Source organism: Telopea speciosissima, chromosome 1 (assembly GCF_018873765.1).
Source record: "Telopea speciosissima isolate NSW1024214 ecotype Mountain lineage chromosome 1, Tspe_v1, whole genome shotgun sequence".
In the NCBI taxonomy this organism is placed as follows: domain Eukaryota; kingdom Viridiplantae; phylum Streptophyta; class Magnoliopsida; order Proteales; family Proteaceae; genus Telopea; species Telopea speciosissima.
In genome coordinates this window covers 61,220,135-61,237,694 of record NC_057916.1, presented here as the reverse complement: position 1 = coordinate 61,237,694, position 17,560 = coordinate 61,220,135, and the positions used below count along the sequence as shown (strand labels likewise).

The following is a 17,560-nucleotide window of genomic DNA, read 5'->3' as shown; positions in this document are numbered from 1 at the left end:
ACCCATGTCCCAAATTAATCTTTGCATGAAAATGAACATTTGAAATTGTCCATGCTAGAAAACCCTATCAATGACTTTCTTTTTTCTCTCCCTCCCTCCTCTTGATAGGCAACAAAAATTGTCCACGCTAGAAAGCCTTCCATTTTGTTTGCTTTAAGACTTGTCCATGCTAGAAAAACTACCAATGACTTTCTTTTTTCTCTCCCTCCCTCCCTCTTGATAGGCAACCAAAATTGTCCATGCTAGAAAACTGTTAGAATAAAGGTAGAGAAAGGGTTCTCGGCATAGTTGTCCACCTTGGCGACGCCATGACGACTGCCGCCATAGTGTAGGGCGCTTTGCACTGGTTTATTTGGTATCAGACCAGTTCTGGCATTTATTTATACAAAATATCATTTAAGTAAATGTTTTTATATTTGTATTTCATTTACTTAAGATATTATTCATGAACATGCAAATACCCCCTATTTGAATCAAATAAAAATAGTTAAAAAATAAAATTTCAAAAGGATAAAAAATCAACCCTCCCCCCCCAGTTCAAGAACAAAAACTAGATTTTTGGCGGTAGGTGAAATTTTCAACTTTCTAATGCTAAGTTTTTTTCTCAAATCTAAAAACTCCATAAATCTTAATATGGTAAAACATTGCTAAAAAGCCAGAGTGCGGTAAAATATTCATTTGTTCTGATATTTAAAAAAAAAAAATTCATTTAGAGCGATTGACAATATTTGCACACACCAAATAAGGTTTGACAAGAACATAACTCCTTCAACATAAATCAGATTTAAGCAATGTTGGATTTGTTGGAAAGCTGGTTTTGTGTTCTACCTAATACAATAAGTCTCATGTAAAAAATAAAATCATTTGATCAGTTAAACTTCTTAGAGAACAAGAACATTTCTCTAAATAGAGAGCAATTTAATTACTTATTGATAAGGTCATATTTTCAAAAAACAGTATAAACCAAGTGTATGTTTTGATTGTTTCAAACTTCCAATAGTTAGCTTCTTCAGTTCTGCTGTCTTCTAGTTCTATGTTGATTTTTGATGACTTTATGTGGCTTAATATTGATTTTTTATTACGTAATATGACTTAATGTTGATTTTTGATGACTTGATGTTGCTTAATATTGATTTTTGATGGCTTGATGTGGCTTAATGTTGATATTTGATGATATAAGGTACATATTGTAGCATACTAAATAATGTTAGAAAATATGGGAAATAAAAAATAACACTTGGTCGTGGACGCCTTCTCGCCTATTCGCTTAGGCACCCCTCCACCGCCTTAGGTTGCGTTGCCGACTTGACAACAATGGTTCTCAGGACTAGCGCTAGCGCTAATCTCGAGACTCGTAGTAGGAAATTTTATTTTCTTAATTTTTTCCTGTTTTGCCCTTAACCCTATTGGGCTTTACCTCTTTTAATTATTCCATTATAATAGAATTGTGAGTAGCCTTTTGAGGCTTACGAATGCAACTCTCTTCTTCTTCTTCTTTCAGCTACTGAAACTAACATCGTATCAGAGCAAGATCTCTAGGGATTGGTGCAACCTATCTAGGGATCTTCCTGCTTCCTTCTTCTCTTCTCTTTATTCCCTTTTTTTTCCTAATTAAAAGGAGACAGGCTTCTAATCTTCTGATCGGAACAACAAGAATTGTTTTTGGTTTGTGGTGAGGAATCGACCCCTGGTTGTGGTGGATGGACTGCTGAATATACTTCTAAATCTACTATTTCTAAACAGTAACTGTTGGATTGTATGAAGATTGGTGTCTATTTGGGATCGAGACTGTCGGTGGGTGCTATGAAGATTAAGTTCCAATATAATTGAGACTGTTGGAATCGATTTTTCTTGTATTCCGATCTGTTTGGGGTTCTTTTCGCTGTTGTTTGAGAAAGTTCAGGTATGGGAGACTAAAGATACAGATCCAAAGAATGTAGTGACTGAGGTAGTATCCTCTTCTTCTAGTCGTATTACGGAGGAAAAACTGGAAGGTATTACAAACTTCCAACAATGGAGGAAGATTGTAAAGCTAGTCTTAACTGGTCGAGATCAGCAAGCCCATTTGACAGGTCCCAAGACTGCTGGTCACACTACTTGGGATACAGTTGATGCCTGGATATTGGGACAGATGCTTAACTCGATGGAGAATAACATTGATGATCTAGTTACCCGTATTGAAACTGTGAAAGAGCTGTGGGATTATTTGAATGTGTTGTATTCAGGCCAAAATAATTTGTCACGTATTTATGAACTATCCCAAGAGTTTTACAGAGCTGATCCCAAAGGTTGGATAGTTACACAGTATTTTGCAGATTTTAAACGGATGTATGAAGAGCTGACATCCCTTCTTCCAGTGACCAATGATGTTCAGCAGATGCAACATCAGCAGGAGTAACTTGCTGTTATGGGTTTTTTAGGTGGCCTTGGTTAGGAATATGACTCTGTTAGGTCCCCGAATTTAGGAAATGAGAAGATAGGCTCCCTCACTAATACTTTTGCTTGTGTTCTTCGTGTTTCAGGTGAGACTGTTCGTGAATCTTCACCCAGTAATAGCTCAGTCCTTGTGTCTCAGAATAATTCCCGAGGAGGAGGACGTGGTGATGGCCGTGGAGGTTCAAGTGGTGGTCGTGGGCCTGCTCGTGGTTCAGGTCGAGGCCAATCTGGTGGTTCTGATAGTTCTGGCTCCGTTCGGATTTGTCATCATGTGGCTTACTTGGACACATCCAAAGGTTTTGTTACAAACTTCATGGCAAACCCCCTCAGCAGCAGCTTGCTAATTCAGCCACCAAAAGTGAGTCTGGAACAGAGACTACTCAGTCTTCACAGTCTGAGGGGAGGATGGTGAGGATGTCAGATGAGGAGTTCAAGAGATACAGTCAGTTTCAGATTTCTCAACCTTCTACTTCTGCTTCCACTGCTACTTTTGTCCAAACAGGTAATGCCACTGCCTGTCTTTCCACCATCTCTCGACTCTGGATCATCGATTTAGGTGCAACCGATCATATAATAGGATCTTGAGGTAACTTTTCTTCTCTGTGTAATTCCTTATCCAGTGTTACCCTAGCTGATGGCTCTCTTGCCGAGGTTTAGGGTTTAGGACCTGTTCCACTGACCCCTTCTCTGTCATTGTCCTCTGTTCTTTATCTACCAAAATTTCCTCATGATCTATTATCTGTGAATAAACTTGTTAAGGATTTCAATTGTTTAGTAACTTTTTCTTCTGATGCTTACATTCTCCAGGATCTTGTGACAAAGCAGACGATTGGTTAAGGTCGTGAGTCAGGGGGGCCGTATATGTTCGATGATCTTCAGTCTATTGCTTGTTCTGATGCGGTTTCTCATCATCAAATCCATTGTCGTTTGGGGCATCCTTCGTTGGAAAGTTTGAAGCAGCTTGATCTTAGGCTTAGTTCTTTGTCTAGTCTAGAGTGCGAGTCCGAGCAGTTTGGTAAACTCCATCGTGTGAGTTATCCGTCTCGAGTCAATAAGCGGTTTGCGCACCCTTTTGCTTTAGTCCATTCAAATATTTGGGGTCCATGTCCTATCACATCAACGTTGGGAGTTAAATATTTTTTACTTTTGTAGATGACTATTCCCGAGTCACTTGGCTCTATTTAATGAAAAGTCATTCAGAGTTATTTTCCATATTCTGTTCTTTTGTTTAATGAAATACATACTCAGTTTAATATGCATGTTAAAGTCTTGCACAGTGACAATGCAAAAGAATATTTTTCAGCTCTTTTTTCAAACTTTATATGTGACCGTGGTATGATCCATCAGTCATCTTGCCCTGACACTCCTCAACAGAATGGGGTCGCAAAGCAGAAGAACCGACATCTGATGGAGGTGACTCATTCTCTTCTTTTTGAGTGTATTTTCTTCATTCGCGATCACCGGCCTGGGTTTTCTAAGTTTGATTATGGGTCACTAAAATGTCTCTTCCTTGGGTATTCTCATACTCAGAAAGGGTATAGGTGTTATTCTCCTGCGTTGCGTAAATACTTTGTTACTGCTGATGTGTCATTCTTTGAGTCTACTTCTTATCATGACGAGTCTTTTGCGGTTTTTGAGTTGGATGATGTTGTGCCCACTTATGTGCTTCGATATGAAGTTCCCCATCCACTACAGGTAACTCCACCTCCACCACTACCGCTAGCTCCACTTATTCATTTTGTCTACAGTTGGCAACCACGTGCAACTCCTGCTCCTGACTCTATTGTGTCTAAACCATTCTCTTCCACTCCGGATCCCGATGTAAGTACTTTTGTTGCTTCTATATCTGATCTTGATGTACCTATTGCCTTACGTAAGGGTACTCATAGTTGTACTCAGCACCCTCTATCAAATGTGGTTTCTTATCTGGTTTGTTTCGTTCCGTGCTTGCCTTTCTACTCTTGAGACTCATCCTCTTCCCAAGTCTACCACAGAGGCATTATCTAGTTCTGGTGGAGGATAGCAATGGAAGATGTAAAAACACCTAGAGGGGGGGTGAATAGGTGATGCTAGTATAAAATAAAATCTTTTGTGGAATATTGAGTTATTAACAAACTTAAAGTAATTACACAAATAACACAGATTTTATAGTGGTTCGGCCAAAACTTGCCTACATCCACTCCTCTCACCTTAGAGAGAATTCCACTAAAAACAATCTTGAGAAAGAGCAAGAGAACTCGTACAAATCTTGATTCCGAGCAAGAGGACTCAATTAAAACATAAAGTAAAATTACTAAGAAAAGGGTTACCTCAACCTTAGTAGGAGTGTAAGCTACCTTCCACCCTTGGAGCTTGAAGCTAGATGAGGTAGAGGAGCTTGAGTCTATGAGCTTGTGATGATTAGATGCTTAAAATCAATGAATGCTCACTTAGCTATGGCACTTAGAGCTTGTAGTAAAGTCACTTAATGATGGTGATTAGTATTAATTAGAGCTTAAACAAGTACCTATTTATAGGCTAGGCAGCTCAATTTAATTAGGAATCTGTCTTAAGATCGGGTTCAAAAGACAGAGCTAATCCAGTATACCGTTTCCCAATCCGATATGCTGAATCACCAAATTACTTAAAATATAGCCTTTGACTCAACGATCAAGTCCCAACGGTTATAATTGAATTCGGTATGCTAAATCAAGGTCTGTAGTGACATTTTTGATCCAGTATGCCGGATTCAGATCCAGAGCATTCCGTTTGCTCTCTGTGACTTATATCTGTGGGATTAAAGGGATTCGGTATGCCATTTTCAGATCCGGTATACTGAATCAACAGTTTTGCTGAAATACTGTAAGTCCTTTAAAGGACTGATATGGGATAACTTCCAATTGGCATGGGCACATGGAATTGGGTTGTTTTTAACCTCCTAAGGTCTTTCTTCATGTATGCATGCGTGTGTCTGTGTGTGCGATACATTGATTTAGACCTTAATACATCTTTACAACATTATTACAATTTCAACACTTCAAAAATAATTCAAGTCTTGGGTGCTTCGTGTCTTGGGTACTTCATAGCTTAGCTTGAATTTCTTCCATGAATTATTGAAGTGCTTGTGTATATAGACTCTTGAACTTAGGTGCTCCCCCTCACTTGTTGCCATACTCTTGAAAAGGGCTTCTTATGCATTTAGAACATGAGTTAGTACACAATTGGTTTATTTGTTATCATCAAAACCATGATATGGAGTGTGTGAGGTCCTTTCCTCAACAGAAGAGGAGTTGGCTGCTCTTACAGAGAACCATACCTAGGATCTTTTTCCTTTACTTGCAGGTAAGTCTACCATTAGTTGTCATTGGGTTTATGTTGTTAAGGTGAATCTTGATGGTTCACTAGCTCGTTTGAAGGCTCGCCTTGTTGCTAAGGGTTATGCTCAGGTTTAGGGGTTAGATTACTCTGATATTTTTTCTCCTGTTGCGAAGTTGGCTTCTGCACCCTTGTTGGTTTCTTTGGCCGCTTCACATCATTGGGAGTTACATCAGTTGGATGTAAAAAATGCCTTTCTTCATGGTGATCTCCACGAGGAAGTGTACATGGAGCAACCTCCAGGGTTTGTTACTCAGGGGGAGTCTTATCTGGTTTGTAAGCTGAAGCGATCTCTGTATAGGCTCAAACAGTCTCCCCATGCGTGGTTTGGCCGTTTCTCGGAGGTTATGCTTGAATTTGATATGTCATGGTTGTTAGGATTTAACCGTTGGTCAACGGATAGATTCCATGATCCGGTATACCGAATTGGGAAACGGCATACCGGATTAGGACAGAATTATGTCCTAAAATGACAATGAACCTTAGATGCTTTGAGCGCATCACCTTATACGGTTTTGATGATAACAAATAAGTTAGTTGAATTAACTTATGTTATATTGTATAGAGACCTTACAAGAAATAAGCATCAAGTAAGGGGGAGCTTATAAAAACTTGTTGAACCAAGACAAAGTATCAAAGAATGGTGTGAAGAAAAAGACTGAGAGAAGGACTAGTTTCAAAGACCATGTTCAAGCATCTCTTTGAGATACAAGAGTTTTCAAGCATGTGTATAAGTGTTTTTTGCTTGAAAATGAATTTTGTTCTTGAAACAGCTTGATTCGGCATCTTGATTCCAAATTAAACATCTTGAATCACTCCACGGTGGTTATTTACTTTCGAGATGTAATTTTTCCATTTTATCGGTTTGGCATACCGAATCGGTTTAAATTTCTAGCCGTTTGTAGGCGTTGGCCAGGAAACGGTATACCGGATCCTGATTCGGCATACTGGATCCTGATTCGGCATACCGGATCCTGATTCGGCATACCGAATCAGGTCCAGTGACTGTTTTCTAGCCATTGGCAGACTGTTTTGTGCCTATATTTACCCCACTTTTTCACCTCTCTTGGCATTACCTTTCACTATTCATCTATTATTAACCCCAAGCAAGTGTGATTTACTCCAATACTCAAATTTATACTCTCTCTCTCATATTCTTCACTATTATTCAATATGAGTCAAAGAGGAAAAGCACCTATAATCGGAGAAGAACCCGCCTCCAAACGTGGACGGCGAGGAGGAGGACGATTTACTCCTATTCAGGGACCTTCTTCTCAATCTCAAGGAGCCTCTCATCAAGAAAATCAGCCTGTTCAACACTTTCCTTCTCAAGAGTTTCTTGCTACTTGGCCATTGTTCGCTTCAAGAAAAATTGAAGAAGGTCGTTTCTTTGACATCGCTTCATTTGAAGGTAGTCATCTCCAAGATCAATTTCAAGCTCTAGGATGGGAATCTCTTCTTCACCCTCCGGAGATTTGCTACCCCACCCTTGTTCGCTATTTTTACAACAATCTCCGCTTTAGTGGGATGGCCGAAGAGTTGAAATTCACTTCTTTTGTCAATGGCGTCACCATTGAAATCTCACTTGATGATCTTGCTCTTTTGCTTCAAGTTCCTAATACCGGACCTTGCATCTATTGGAACCCAAAGTACTCCAATTTCGGCGAAATAGTCAATCATGAAGACATCTGTTCCAACAATTGGTATCAGAGCAGGTGGTCGCGAGTTTGAGTCTCCCCGGTGCTATGGGTGCTCTGTTATTGGGTGTGTATTAGTGCCATGGGTACTCTGTTATTAGGCGTGCTTGCCCAGATCCTGGCTCGGGCGAGGGAGCGATGCGCGTTGGCTGGTGTGCAATAAGGAATTAAAATTGCACCTTCCCTCACAAGGCTTCTTTTGGGGGATTGGCAAGCGCTTAATCCTACAATGGTGTAACAACGACTATTCAGTTTTCCATCGTCACTCCAGCGCAGGGAGGATCCTTTTGGTTGTATATGTGGATGATATAGTGATTACTGGAGATGACATTGTTGGTATTTCTAGTTTGAAAGCTTTTCTTCAGTAGAAGTTTCAAACTAAGGATTTGGGAAAGTTGAAATATTTTTAGGTGTTTAGGTAGCTCAGTCACAAAAGGGAGTTTCTATTTCACAAAGAAAATATGTTCTTGATTTACTTGCAGAGACAGGAATGTTGGGGCAAAACCACTTGATACTCCTATGGACCCCAACATGAAGCTTACTGCATATGAGGGAGATGGCCTTGATGATCCAAAGAAGTATACAAGACTAGTTGGCAAACTGAATTATTTAACAGTTACTCGATCAGATATTTCTTTTCCTGTCAGTATAGTGAGTCAATTTCTATCCTCTCCTCGCACCTCACATTGGGATGATGTTATTCGTATTTTACAATACCTGAAGAAGTCCCCTGATCGTGGGTTGGTGTATGATGATCATGATCACAATAGGATTGAGGGATTTTTTGATGCTGATTGGGCTGGATCTCCAATAAATTAGAGATTGACTACAGGTTACTGTGTCTTTGTAGGTGGAAATATTGTTTGCTAGAAGAGCAAGAAACAAAGTGCGTGGCCAGATCAAGCACAGAATCAGAATACCGAGCTATGGCTTATGCTACATGTGAGTTAATGTGGATAAGGCAACTACTCAAGGAGTTGGAGCACCAAAATCCATATTCGATGGGTTTGTGGTGTGATAACTAGGTAGCAGTGCACATTGCCACCAATCCTGTGTTTCATGAAAGGACAAAACACATTGAGATAGATTGTAACTTTATCCCTGAAAAGATTTAAGAAGGATTAATCTCTACTCAACATGTTCGAACTAGGGAACAACTAGCTGATGTGTTTACACAGTCTTTGGGGTATGGGTGAATCAATTATATTTGTAACCAGCTGGGCATGCCTGACTTCTATGCTCCAGCTTGAGGGGGAGTGTTCGAACAAAGGTAGAGAAAGGGTTCTAGGGGAGAGAGAGAGAGAGAGAAAGGAGAAGATACGAGAATTGAGAAGTGACCACAAAAGGCTGTAATAAAGGCTGCAAGAATTTTCATTCCCTGCCTGTTTTTCCATTCCATGGTGCAGGTGCAAAGACAAAAGGCTGCAATAAATAAAATTAAATCTACGGAAGGGGTTTGGTTAGAAGACCCTGATGAGATAAAGGCTGAAGCAATTCGTCACCTTGCTAATATTTTTGCTTCTCAAGGGAGTGTGGTGGACGAATCCTTGTTAGAATGCATTCCACAACTGGTGACACCTGAAGTTGACTCGGGGTTGCTTACTGGAAGAGGTGAAAGAGCTATTTTTTCACTATCTTGTGACAGTGCTCCAGGACCAGATGGATTCTCTGGATATTTCTTCACATCTTGCTGGGAGACAGTTGGGAAGGACACTTGGGCTGCAGTGAAGGATTTTTTCACAGGGGGTTTTCTTCCAAAAAGTTACACTTTGGCCAACCTGGTCCTCATCCCAAAAAGGGAAATCTAGAGGTAAGGGCAAACTTTCGGCCCATAAGCCTTTGCAATTTTTCGTTCAAGATTATTGCCAAAATCTTTTCGACTAGACTGGTCACTTTGTTACCGGGCCTGATTGCAGAGGACCAAGGGGCTTTTATCCCGGGAAAGTGCATCCATGACAGCATTTCTTTGGTCCAAGAGGTGGTGTAGGACCTGAATCGGGCTACTAGAGGGGGAAATGTCATTCTAAAGCTGGACATGGCCAAGGCATAAGACCGTCTGGAGTGGAAATTTTTTTATCCAGTCTTGGAAACGTTTGGTTTCGCTAATGCTTGGGTGGAGTTAATTAAAAAAATCATGGAGAATTATTGGTTTTCTATAGTTTGGGGTGGTCAACCTACGTTTTTAAGTCAACCAGGGGTTTGAGACAAGGAGACCCCCTCTCCACAGCGTTATTCATCATTGCGGAAGAGGTGCTAAAAAGAGGGTTAAAAAACCTCTTTGTGGAAGGCAGGGCGGCGTATTTCCATCTTCCTAAAGGCTGCCTAGGGATTTCCCACTCGCTGTTTGCCGGCGATACCATTATTTTCACTAAGGGGTTGAAGAAGTCTCTCAAACAGAACCTTGGTTTCATTAGCAGGTATGAAAATTTCTCTGAACAGTAGGTTAACAAGCTTAAGAGTTGTTTTGTCATAAGTGCTAAAGCATCTGAAGCAAGGGATTCTATGGTGGGGTGTGTCACCGGTTTCTCCAGAAGATATCTCCCCCTAACTTATTTGGGGGCACCACTATTCTCAGGTAGGGTAGACTCAATGTTTGTTTCTTTGATGATCTTCTTGGAAAAGTCAAAGTGAAGATAGCGGGTTGGAAAAGCAAACTTCTATCGGCAGGGGGACGTCTTATCTTACTGAAACACGTGTTGGCCTCGATGCCAATACATGTGATTGCCACACTGGATCTGCCCAAGGCCGTGACTAGAGCTCTCTCTAGTATGTGCGCTGATTTCCTTTGGGGTCACTCGGAATGGGGAAAGCGCCATCATTGGGTCAGTTGGGCCAAAGTGTGCAAACCTTTAGAGGAGGGCGATTTGGGTGAAAGGAGATTGGAGGAAATAGGGCTATCGTTGAGGCTGAAGGGCCTTTAGCGCATCTTCTCTGAAAACTCCCTGTGGAGCGGTTTTTTCAAAGCAAAGTTTTTCAAAGGTTTACACTGTGTCATGAGCGAACAAAGGAGGGTGGGGTCGAAGTCCTGGAGAAGCACCCTAGCCTATAAGGAATTTCTCCTGGCCCACTCCAAATGGTTGATAGGCAGTGGAAACGCTAACTTTTGGCTTGACAATTGGTTCGATGAGAATTCCCTTATTGATTCGATTGATAATGCCCAGCAGGTGGATACTTCAATTATAGTAAAAGATGCGGTGCTGCAAAACGGAGAGTGGAACATGGTGATCTTAAACAGAATTGATAAGTTGGAGATCAGGGACAGCATTGCTAATTGGGGTATGGAATTTACAAACATTGAGGATCGGTTGGTTTGGACCCCGGCCAATGACGGACGGTTTTCGGCCAAGTTAGCCTGGAATGAAATTAGAACGCGGTCTCCCTTGGTCTCCTATGCCCATTGGACTTGGAACCAGGCCTTACCAACTAAAATTGCCTTTTTCACCTGGCAGACTTTCAATGGTAGGATACCCACGGACGATACCCTGATGTCCTTGGGCATTCCGTTGGCTTCCAAATGTGTGTGTTGTGGGAACCCTAGTTTTGAATCGATGGACCACTGCCTGGTTGACGGGGTAGTGGCATTAAAGGTCAGGACTCATTTTGCAATGGTGTTTGATGTTGCTATAGTGCAAGCTCAAGATACTAGGAATAAGCTTCGCTAATGGCAAGGTTTAGCAAGCTGAAGAAAGCTCTGCGGCTTCATCATGGGGCTGCTCCCTTCTCTAATCATTTGGGAACTCTAGCGTGAAAGAAACAATCGTAGGCATGGCGAGGGAGCAAGAACCACAGGGATGATTATTTGGACAATTAAAAGATGGGTGAACAGTCTCTGCTTCCCTGTTAAACTCAAACAGGCAGGGAATGCCAGGGAGGCACTAATATTTGAATGTTTTGGACTCAGAAGCACAGCATCTACAACAAAATTGCCACGTCTTGTCTATTGGTGCCCCCCATTTGTTTTAGTCAAACTTAATGTTGATGGTGCCCCGCCATAGCCTAACTGTTTGGAGAGCCCTCAGACTTTGCCTGCCTACCCAAGCCTTCCTAATTCACCACACCATCCTAGCCCCCCCTCTTGCAACCTTTGCTGGATCGGCCGCGAAGATACCCCTCATCTCTTCTTTGATTGCCCCTTTACCTCCACCATTTGGAAAAAGGCCTTATCCTCCATCTGGCCGTGTAGCAGAAGGGTCAGGAGTTTTGACCGTGAATGGCTTTGGTTACTCAAAACCTTTTCTGAGAACTCCATTTGTGACATTATCGGGAAGCTGGTCTTTAGCACCGCTATTCACCATATCTATATGGAAAGGAACCTCAGGAGATGGACTTCCAACTCTAGATTGTTTGATGTGATTTGGAAAGCCATCTCCTTCGATGTGTCCTCCAAACTCAGTTATATCCGTCAGAGGCCCTTCACGGACATCCCTAGGAACAGACATATTTTGACTTTTTGGGGCCTTGATATTGCCCTTTTGCGGTCCTCCTCCTCTATGTAGGCTGGAGGATTGCCCCCTCCCCTCGCTTTTTATTTTTCTCTCTCTCCTCCCCCATCTCTTTCTTCTCCCTCTTGTGCATTGGTTCTTTGGTTCTTTCTTCCCTGCCCCCTCTTGGGGTTTGGTAATATACTTATTTACCAAAAAAAAATGTTGATGATGCCAGCAAAGGTAACCCTGGGATTGGTGGTGGAGGGGGGATCCTTAGGGACAAGGAGGGAAGGATGATAGTGGCCTTTTCTAATTTTTATGGTGAATGCACGAACTCTGTCGCCGAGTTGAAGGCGCTGCATGATGGTCTGAAATGGTGTGTGACTCTGGGATTGGCAGATGTTGTGGTGAACACGGATTCTGCCATGGTGACCCTAATGGCTAAAAGAAAAAAAATGCACCTTGTGGAAGGGCTGGTAACTGTTCCGAGAAATTCTCCAGTACTGCACGCTGTCCAGGGCGAACATTGTTTTTGCATTTAGGGAAAGCAACAGGGCAGCGGATCACCTTGCCAACCAGACCTGTCAGATTTCATCCAACACTATTTTCCACGAGGAGAACTCTCTCCCCAGAGAGCTTAGTAGGATCCTATGGGAGGTTAGATTGGGTTTCCCAGTTCTAAGGTGCAAAGGGCTTGAGGGTGATTTTATTTGTGTTATTTTCGCCTCTAGTGTCATTGTATGGTTGGGCTTTAAGTGAGATGAGTCGAGTGATTCTGTATCCTTGGGTTGGGGTAAGGTGGCTATGTCCCCCCGTGTACCTATTTTTGTTAATTAGTTTGATCAATAAAGTCTAGGGGCCTCCCCCGGGTCCCACATAATATTCGGGGTAAAAAAAAGTGACCAAAAATCACATCAAATCAGGGAATAAAAATTCTTTTTGACCATTAAGAAGATCTCAAAGAAAACACATTTTTTTCCAAATGTGACGTATTTATATAAGCACACTCCAACCATTCTGCACAAGCTGATTTATCACAAATATTGGTTTTTTGATACATACTGGTAACCCAAATTTATCAAAAGACAACAATTTTTGGCATAGTCAATCCTTAAACCGAAGATCCATAAATTGCATAGCCGCCAAAAGAAAAGAGACGAACAAGATCAAGTACTGACCTGATGCTCATTGCTCCTTACACAAGATAAAATGATGTAGTCTTTCTTCCTTCCCTGGAAGGAATCCACACTTGCAACCTGTAGAGGAAAAAACTAAAGGATGTTTCTTCTTCCTCAATAAAACAAAAGAGAAGAAATAATTATGTTGCAGCAGCAAGCAAATAAGAGTTGCATGTCCGAAGTTAATATTAATCAAGTCCAAACTCCAAAGGTACCTCAATTTCCTTGTAGAGTTGCTGCCTAAGAGCACCATTTCTTGACATGTAGTTCACAATATATGCTCGCTGCCCTTCATATGGTGTTATAACTCCAATCTGCAAAATCTAAAATCCAAATAAATTCAGAAAGCAATCAAAATCCATATACTGTAGTTCAAAGGGCAATAGAAGGTCACAACATGTGGTACCTGACTAGGGACAACACCACTCCTCAAAAAGGTCGTTACAATTTTTTCAACGTTTGCAACTTCTGTTCTATTTAAGTGCGAAGTACCACTAGCACTGATCTCCTCTTGTCCCATCTATCAAAAGAATTGTTGATTAAAATAAATAACTCATGCACCAAGAATACAAAAATTAATGAAAATACTATTTTGACCAATTGACCTAATTTTAGAAAGAAAGATCCAACTAAAAGTATGTCCGTACCTGAACATAAAAGAACATGGGACGATTTGGCACAGGCCAAGGAAAGTCAATTCTTGATGATTGCCGTTCATTTACGGTAACCCCATTTTGAAGTGTTCCTTCATAGAAGCTGTTAGAAGGGAACTCAGACAGGGATGGATGCATACGATATTGAACCTGCAATTCAGAGCACGAGTATGCAAAATGCCACATTGAATTAAATCAATAGTAGAACAAAATGGAGAAATTCTTCGCCAATAGGATATGCAACAAAACCAATTAGGTGCAGTTAATGAAGGGATCACAATATATCCACTTCTAACAAAAATGTCTTTTACAAAGAAAAGCTGAAACATATAATTTAGTAGGTAATACAAATATAAAAGCCCACATCATGCATCAACTGTATGAGTAGACAATCCTGCTGGCATTTAATTCAAGCAGTATTACCAAACCACAACCTAGGGAGAGCAGCACTTCAACATGACTTGCATTGGCACTTATTTTTGCTAAGACAACAAAACATGAAAAGGCACATGCTATTGCAACATCAGTATTTTGGAACAAAAACTAGGAAACTTTTAAGGAATTTAACCAATTTATTGAAGATTAAAAAGGAGGCAAACAAACTTAGAGACAAACTAAAGGCAAAGAAAGCTAAAGCTAGAGGGGGGACTCAGTCCTAAAACATATTTGCGAGGGCAACAAGCCACTCGCTCACCCAAGAGAAATAATAAAATAAGGCTACGGGGGGGTTTGTGAGGCGCACTGAGGGGGTCCTTATCCTCTTCGATCGTCGGAGAATCTTAGCATATAAGCCAGGCCGATCAAAAGCTACACGGGCCAAAAGAGCCTCCTCCTCAGGCAAAAAGGGAGATGGAGTTTTTTGCAACCCCACTCCTAACTCCTTCTCAACTTGATTATTTTTCAACCGCCGCGTCCACCGTGTCTACCACCTTAACACCAAGATTTGCATTCCTTTGACTTTGAGTTCTGACAATAATTGGAGTTGTCAGATGGAAACCCACACGACCCCCTCGAAGGGCATTCCTTCGTCCATCACGATTTTTCCTACCCAACACCTGAGTCTACCCGCCTTGCACCTCCTCTTGATCAGAATGGTCATAACCCGACCCACGAGACTCCGATCTTTGAACTGATTCCACCTCATTAGGCATATTTAAAACGATAGCCCCATCGTGAAAGTGGGAATTATGCACATTCGAACTTCCTCCCTCTCTTTGGTTCGACACCAAAGATTTACTTTGATGCCCCGTCTCAACAGTACCATGTTCCTCCCACGCTTGGACATCATCTTGGCGGCTGAATTTTGAACCAACATCCGAATCCGAAGCCGAACCCAAATCCGGAGCCACCTCAATATCTTCCAAATTTGAAAACAAAGGAACAATTACGTGAGGGTTAATAGAAGTAGTAACCACCACGCCTTTCTCCACTAAATCAGCGCCCAAATTGGCATTAGCTCCATCTCCTTCCAAAAAACCTACATCCGATTGGATCTGATTAACCAAATCCCCTTCAACAGGATTCCTTCCCAAACTAAACTCCCCAACCCCAACGTCACTCCTCTCAAGCCCTCTGCCACCTACAGATTCCAGCACCCTTGAAAGATCCGGTGATTTCTGCAATCCTCCGCCATTGGCAGCTTGCTCTTCTCACCACATGTGATAATGAAGTCCCCTCTACTGCATCAGGAGTTAGCCCCTTTTCCACGCTTACAAGAGCCACCGGCCCTACCCCTACTATTGTATCCTCATTCACACCCACCATCGGCTGTGACCCTTCCGCAGCAACACTCGCTTGCCTCCGATTTCTAACATCCCCTAAAGAAATTTTTTTCCGACAAGTGTCTACACCATGGCCAAGCTTTGAACAACCCATGCAAAACAAAGGCTTGTGCTCAAATACTACCCTCTGGAAAAAACCAGCATCTTCACACCCGATCGGGGTGTTCCACACACGCCCTGGCAGCCACCGTGCAAGTGCATCCCACCGTCGCCCCATTGACTTTCAAAACCATCCCTACCATTCCTGCCACAGATAAGAAAAAATTCCCTTGGTAAAGATAATAGGTAGACCAGGAAACGACACCCAAATTGGGACCACCGGAGATTCAAGCCCCGCTTTGAAGGAACGAGTCCATTTAAAAAATCTGAATGAGAACCCATTGATGAAAACTTGTTCCTTGAGCCATACTCTAAAGTAATCCGGCCGCATGGTCCAAGAATCGAAAGAGAAGATGCCTGGGATCAAGTGAAGTGATAACAACATCTGCCGCAAGGTGGAATTTGCTTGGATTAAACGTTTAATGTCAAAAATTGACGGACGCCCATACGAACACTTTGCAACCAACGCAGACTGAAACGGCGTCTCCAATCGAGCAATCTCTTCAGCCGAGAAGAAAATTGCAGGAACGCCAAGGTGAGTCGAAGGTAACTTAACATCCACGCTTGGAGATTTGAAGGAAACTGCGTGCGAGACCACAGCCGCAAAAGCCCTTTTAGACTCATTACTCCGCCCCACTGAAGGCAAAACACCATCGCTAGACCCTGTTCCTGCTACCGACGATGGCCGAACAGGGAGTGGGTCCTCCCTTGAACAGGGAGGATCGGGCATCACAACCATATTCTGTATATTTCTTTGTCCATGATCCGATTGACCCCAGAATCAGTCCTCCACTGTTCCTTCTTGATGCCAGTTCCGTATGAAGAACTGAAAAGATACAAGAAATGTCACAGAGAAAAAAGAATGCTGAAAATTTTATATATTCAAATTTCAAACTAGTCATTGAAGCGTTTTCGTGTAGCTGCTGTGGCCCCTTTTTTGATAGCCAAAGGGGGGGTTTAAATTAATGCATTATGCAAGAGTAAGAGCTAAATACAAATTGCCCAAGAAGCATTTAGATCCCTTCTTTTATTTTTGGCTAAAAGAAGTATCTAGATTCCAGGACTAACTCAATGGCATTTATATCTAATGTCAATATGGGATCCTACACTTCTTGGGCAACATAAAAGTAGAAAGAGAACAGTTTCAGGCATCAACAACAACCAAGTTCTCATTATGTATGTAAAATACTTTGCCTTGAGAATAATAATATACACTGCACACAAGCACACAGACACCCCAAAATAAACAAGCTTATCACCTGCAGTCTGAATGGCTTCACACCAAGGAGCACAAGGCGCTCAAAGAGAGACTGAGCGAGCCCAGCACGAGCAGCTTTCTTGCACATAATGACTGGACCAAGCTGACAATGATCTCCAACAAGAACTACCTAATTTGACAGATGTGTAGACAAGCAACTTATCAGAACTCAGAAGGGGAGCAAACCAAAGACCACACCATAATTTAACAAAAACTCTACTCAGTAAGAAACTAAGGATCACCTACCTGCTTTACCCCAAGCACCAGAGGAATAAGACACTCAGATTCTGTTGCTTGGGTGGATTCATCAATAAGAACCTGAAATACAACAGAAGATTGAATTACCAATAACATATAAAAAAAATGAGGATTTAAACATACTTTTGTCAGATTTTGTGGATTCATATTAGAGGGATTTATCAACCTGACAAAATCTGAAATTTGACAAACGAGGATCTCCAGCACCAACACACGTGCAACAAATGACATCAGCACTCTGAGATATCTCCCTTTCAGTCGCCCGTTTCAAGGCTTTGTACTTCTTCTCATCACTGCTCGACAGTTCTCCTGTAAGAGATGAAACCAGAAAAACATGTCAAACCACATTAGAACTATATTTGATATTTTCTCATAGAAAGTAGATCAGTTTCACCCTTCCATTAATAAGTTAGTCTCAACAG

General features: G+C 41.7%; 1 pseudogene; it reads right to left on the bottom strand.

The window, feature by feature from the left end:
• LOC122642626 overlaps positions 1-17,560 on the bottom strand; it is a 55,478-nt pseudogene that overhangs the window by 3,071 nt on the left and 34,847 nt on the right.